This window comes from Aplidium turbinatum, chromosome 2 (assembly GCF_918807975.1).
Source record: "Aplidium turbinatum chromosome 2, kaAplTurb1.1, whole genome shotgun sequence".
In the NCBI taxonomy this organism is placed as follows: domain Eukaryota; kingdom Metazoa; phylum Chordata; class Ascidiacea; order Aplousobranchia; family Polyclinidae; genus Aplidium; species Aplidium turbinatum.
The window spans coordinates 56,655,437-56,661,436 of NC_137473.1; the positions used below are offsets into that span (position 1 = coordinate 56,655,437).

At 41.5% G+C, this 6,000-nt stretch overlaps 1 protein-coding gene across 2 annotated transcripts in view; it reads right to left on the reverse strand.

Moving 5' to 3' along the window:
• Nucleotides 1–3,444, reverse strand: part of LOC145788264 (myosin light chain kinase, smooth muscle-like) — a 39,294-nt gene extending 35,850 nt beyond the window's left edge. For both annotated transcript variants that reach the window (XM_082600045.1, XM_082600044.1), the window contains exon 1: nt 3,346–3,444. The gene's annotated coding sequence lies outside the window, so the exon portion shown is untranslated. The remainder of the gene's footprint in view (nt 1–3,345) is intronic.
• Nucleotides 3,445–6,000: the final 2,556 nt, after the last annotated feature.

Genomic DNA, 6,000 nt, shown 5'->3' on the forward strand with positions numbered 1-6,000 from the left:
GGCAGTAGGATATATATTCGAGTAAAGGTCTAGATGTTCGCAAGTGATTTTCACCTCAAAAAGACAAGTTCAACTAACACAGGACATGCTGTTGTCTCCAGCTCGGCAGTTTTCAAACCGAACGCACTAAAAATCATTGTCGACGTAGATTACGGAGTGTGAAATCGCGTCGGCCTAAGTAAAAGTTTTGAATACGTTTATTTGCAGTGATTTAAACTTAATTTTCAAATTCAATGATTTTTTGTCAATTCTAAACTTTATGCACTTGTTGAGCAATATGCAAAGCTCACGAAACAAAACAGAAAGAGCTGTTTTAAGAAATCATTTTTTTATTTTTGCGTGTAGGATATAATCGTTCTTATTATTACGTAACATTCCATGATCGTTAAGTCGATGTCAAACCTTAGCGGCCGCATAAAACAATGTCAGGTTGGCTAGGTGATAATAGCGGTAAGAGACGTCGTTAATGCAGGCAATATCTGCGACCAAGACCATTAAACACCTTTTCTTTTTATCGGTTTTCGATTTAATTCTCACACATTGCGAAGAAAACAATGCGTTCTGTTGAATCATAAATGTCTCACAGCGGGAAGACCTCGTTGAAAATAGCGCGTCTAATTTAGCTGGTTTACTGAATATTGCCGTGAATAGTTACGTGACTATTCCAGCAGCGTAAGTTACTCTGCCATCTGCTTTTAATTTCCATACCGTGTGAGAAAGCCATGCGATCAGCTGCTGTTTTGCGGGCAAGAGCAACGCAGGCTTTTCTTGCTTTCGGCATTCTTTAAGTCCGTTTAAATTATCTAAATCTCTTTCGCGATGTGTTTTATCTTTAAAACACCACTTGTAATCACCATTTTTGTTGCCCCTCAACCATAAATTTACGGGGGGCGCCGCCCCCCGGCCCCCCCGGAAGTCGGCGCGTATGAGTGGCATGACCGGCTGATGATGATAAACTTTCTCAAAAGCAATCTTAACAATTTCTTTGCTGAAGTCATGAAACGTTAATTATGAGATAACAAATCACATCTGAGCAGCGGTTCTCAAACGAAGCTACTTGACTTAGCAAAGGAGAAATTTTTAATTTCGAGGAGAAAATGTTTCAGAAAGAAAAGCAAGCCGCCGATAAAAAATCTATGTTTTTATTATTGGAACCATAAGAAACTACTCAATGAGGTTGAGGTGGGAGTCGCCACTTTGCAGACGAGTCCGGTTGTAGAAACAATGTGCGATTACGAACCAGTCACCTACACTCAGGGTTGCCATATGCCAAATTCGAGTCAATTTAATCCTGAAATCTGAACAATCCAGTCTTACACGAAAAAAAAAGATGAAAAGCTACGTTTGCCCACTGCAGTTAATACTCTTCCCCTTGATTGTTATCACAAATATTCAGTTGAAAATGACGTCATATCTTGACGTAATCTACAGCAGCGACGATGTCAGTTCGCGTCTTATGATCCCGACCACAGTTGTACGTTGCATGATGCAACAAATAGAGAAAATAACATCTTGAACTGCTTGCGATGTTTGTTTACAAGATTTACTCCAGAGATGCAAAAAGTTCCCCTCTAGACACTGGATTGTTGACAAGTGCCCTGAACATTGAACAAAGCATAAAAGAAGGTTCCATAATCTTAACTGGGGGTGGTTCGCCTCCTTTAGTAGACCCCTGGCCAGGGCTGTTAGGTGGATATTTTGGGTCCAGTACCAATAAGATTCTCGGGCCCCAAACCAAGACACTTCTAAAAGAAATGTATTATTCAAAACAACGCGGTGGTTTCTCAAGCGTCCGGGTCCTCAAAACCATCTCTGGTCCGGGTCAACGCTTCTGCACCTGACCAATGACCATGGCTCATGCAGGGCCGATTTAGCAGTAGGCAGAGTAGGCAGTTGCCTAGGGCGGCAAAATATACGAATATATTACATTGATAATACTGTACGTAAATATAATAATTCACAACAGATATAATCAGATATATAGCAAGTAATAAATATGTTATCACATCACACACATTTATAAACAGTGCGGCAAGTCATGTATGGCAAGTCATCGCCCCTACAGTACTTCACGTTTGATTGGTTTTGAACAATATGTGCTGCTTAGCGCTTGTTTTATTTTTCTGTTTCGCTTAGTATGGAGGACTAGGCTTTGTCTGTGGAATTTTTATTAATCTTTGTTCGGTTTGTTTCACTGTTTGTTAAATTAAAGGAGCCTAGAAAAAAATGTTTTTAGTCAATGTTAGGTTGATGGAAAAGTTACAGGCTATTTTGTGTACTTGCCTTGATGCTTAAAGTATGCAAACAATGAATGATCTCACATTTTTGAGGATTAACTCATCTGTACTTATTTCTACAGACTTTGAAGAAATTATAGATTTGTTTGCAAGAGAAAAAACCAGCCGGAAGCGATTTTAAACAATTAGTTCATTATACAATGACATTCATTGATGTATTCAAATAAACAGTGCAAATAACTTTTTTGTAAGGAATTGAAAATATAAATCGTAGCGCACCATCGAAAAAAATTATTTTGGGGGGCGCACTTTTCGTATCTGCCTAGGGCAGCGCTTAGGCTAAATCCGGCCCTGGACTCATGGCTTGTTTTCAGAATTAACTGCTGGTCATTGGTCAATGACGTTTTTGGCTCAGAACATTTCATTTCGCCCAATATTTCAACATGTCCTGTGTGAACGATCATAAGAAGCCTTCCAGCATTGTGGACGGTAAAGTCTTGATCGATGTTCAGCAAATACTGGACACGCATGGTCAATCAAGCGGGACGGTTTCTTGTATTTATCTCCAGGAAGCGTGCAAGTTTATTTGGCCAGATAACGCCAAACATTATATTTGCTTTCAAAAAGCAAATACTCAGCCATTACATTCTAGAGGCGAATTCTAACTTCCGTGCAGTGTCCGAGTCCGATTGAAAGCCACTGCGTCAAGAGACCCTACAAGTATGCGAAACTACCAGGTATAACATCAAGGCTTTGTCAGTCCAAAGATAAACATTCAAAACCAACCAACCAAGTGCTTATTGTTGATACGCTTCTTAACAAATACCTTTTGCGACTTAACGTTTTATTGCAGGTGCTCTTCGTTCATTTGCAACTAAATTGTGTCATAAACTGCGGTTACCATCAGTACCAATTGTTGTGTCACAAATAAATGAAATTATTATCTTAAGCTTTGCATTGTAGAAAAAGTGTAAAGTTCACTCTAGCAGTTCACTTATAAATGCTGGAGTCTTGTATCAAAACTAGACAATAATTCTTTTAAATTTTTGCAGCCCGCCCTTTGAAATATTGCACAAGCCATGACCACCATCAAGAAACAACTCCTTACCTTAACAACTAATCGCTTCACCTTCTTGGTCTTCAATACCAAACCCTTGCAATTTCAGCACTAACTCAAACTAAATATCAGCAAGAGAGGTCGGCCTAACCCTAAACAACGCAGCAATCAACATTTATCCACTAAGCAAATACCAACAACAAAGAATGGCATTTCATAAAAGGCGACATCGTTTGATGATTACGACCAGAGCCTTCATACACTAACATCAAGCACATTGTTGTGAAAATATTCGCGTCATAACACTCGAGCACTAGCTGTCTAGATGCATACAACCATTGTTTGAAACAATGCCAGGCATTCAATTGCTCTGCTAAACCGCTATTGAAGTTGGTGGTCTACTTCATTCATGTTTCTAGCAAATCCACAGACAGTAAGGAGCACAAGCACTTTCCTGCTGCAACACGCGAGCTCTAGCCTTTTTCTCGAAGTGGCTTCGATTGCTGCAATACCTAGCGATGTCACACCACAACAAACGTGACACTTGCCGATTGTGACATCACAACCAAGACATCTTGGTCATTTGTATGAAGTCACGATCAGCCGCATGTTGTTCAACTTCTGCCCTCAACTATTTGCCTGAACAACCAGTCGCCAAATACACGCGCGGCCGCGAACACTTAACTGGTTTAACAAAATGTTAGAACACCGGTGGACCGTGTCGAGATCATGACGCGCTGTGCATTGTCATATGTGGACAATTGGTGGATTGTTTGATCGGCACGCTGCTGACCTATCGCGTTGGCAGCTTTTCATTTTCACGCTATAGAATGTTAGATGATGTTGAATCAATGTAAGGCAATATTTAGTTGTCAGATAACGATCAACCCAGTAGCGTAGCCAGGAATTTTGAAAGGGGGGGGTTTTGACGACCCAGCGGCGGGGGGTCTTGGGGGCCTCCCCCAGAAAATTTTGAAAAATTACTTTGAATTTGGTGCATTCTGAGAGCATTTTCAACAAAAATGTGGGTATAAATATTCTTGTAAAATGGTGCTGTCCGGTGGCATAGCAAAAGGATAAGATCATGTTTTCTTCGGCATTTTTCGGAAATAAAGCTAAGTCTCTATGTTTTCTTGTTGCTAATTCCTGGCTGAGATGTTTGGTATTGGCAAAACTCGCTCTTTTCATGCAGTTTTGTATAAAATTGGGCGATTTTTTTTAGACTGAACCCATCATTCTCAATATCGTGACGTCACACGCGTGCCAAAGGGGGGGTTGCAACCCCCAAAACTTCCCCCCCTGGCTACGCCACTGGATCAACCAACTGAATGTTTCTGATTCCACCTCAAGACCAACCCAGCCCACCCTTGATGACGTCACATGGCCAACCACACGTTGTTTTGTAATGATCATGATTCATGACGTTTTGTCCAGAGGATTTTGTCATGTGGATCGCATACCTTCGAAGATATCTGGTGGGACAAAATGTTTCTGTGAGTTTGAAAACATGACTTTAGCATAGTTATGTTCAAACTAAGACTTGGACACTGGGCAGGACTTCCAGCACACTTTCTCGTCTCGGACATGAAACGCATTGAGAGATTTTTGTGTCCTGCAGATATGACACTAGGTGGTGACTTTCAGGTGCGTCCAACGCTGAGTTTCTTTCTCGTGATTGGCCACGCACCACGCTCATGATGACGTCACTGTTTTATGATGCAAGGTGGATCCTCTTCAAGGAACAAGCCTAATATCCATCCCTCACCTTTGGTTTTCAGCTTGTACTGTAGTTCCCTTGCCATGAGCTAGAAAACAGACAAGCCTTCTCTGAGACCACACTTCACTTTCCATTGGCAGCAACAACACCAAAGTAGCAAAAAACTAAATATTAATTTTGTTTCGAAAGAAATAGGCAGGTTGAAAATGTGACTAATCTTTTCTGAATAGTTTACGCAAAGTTTTTTGTACGAAAGTAGGCTAACGTTCAAATGTCGATTCAATTGCTTCTCTTCCACTGCTCGGAACACTTTCTAGCTTTGTGACTCCACAATGTGTACTCGGAGTCCTCCTGCCTTAGACAAGCGCAACCTGCGATGCCTAAGAGATGATCTTTTCCTGCTGATTGGTTCACTTCATTTAGCTCTGTCTTTAGAAGATCTTTAATGCTCTTATCGTTGCTTGCTCGCAGTGGCTGCCAGGGCGAGATAATCATCGGCATCCAGCGATGGAGACGCCTGAGGCATTGTTTGCGGTGGTGAAAAAGTGTTACATTGATTGAACTGTAAACTACGTAGAACCAACGTGGTCAATTGATGCAATAGCTACGGCAAGTGACATTTCCAACCAGGCCCGTAACTAGCTTGGAGCAGCAGGGGGGGCAAAAAGTATTCTAGAGGGGGCCCAACTTTTACCTTCCGTATCATGTACGAAAACGACGTTTGTACACAATGTGGGTATATTTACGCAAGAACATTAATCGTAGGCCTAATACAACGTTTACATTAAACTAGTTTATCATAGAAACAGTCAGTGGCGTAGCCAGGAATTGTGAAAGGGGGTGGGGGTTGACGGCCGATGGGCAAAGACCGACGGCGTCTTCGCCAAAGGCGACACCCAGCAGCGGGGGGTCTGGGGGGCCCCCCCCAGAAAATTTTAAAAAATTACTTTGAATTTGGTGCATTCTGAAAGCATTTTCAACAAACATGT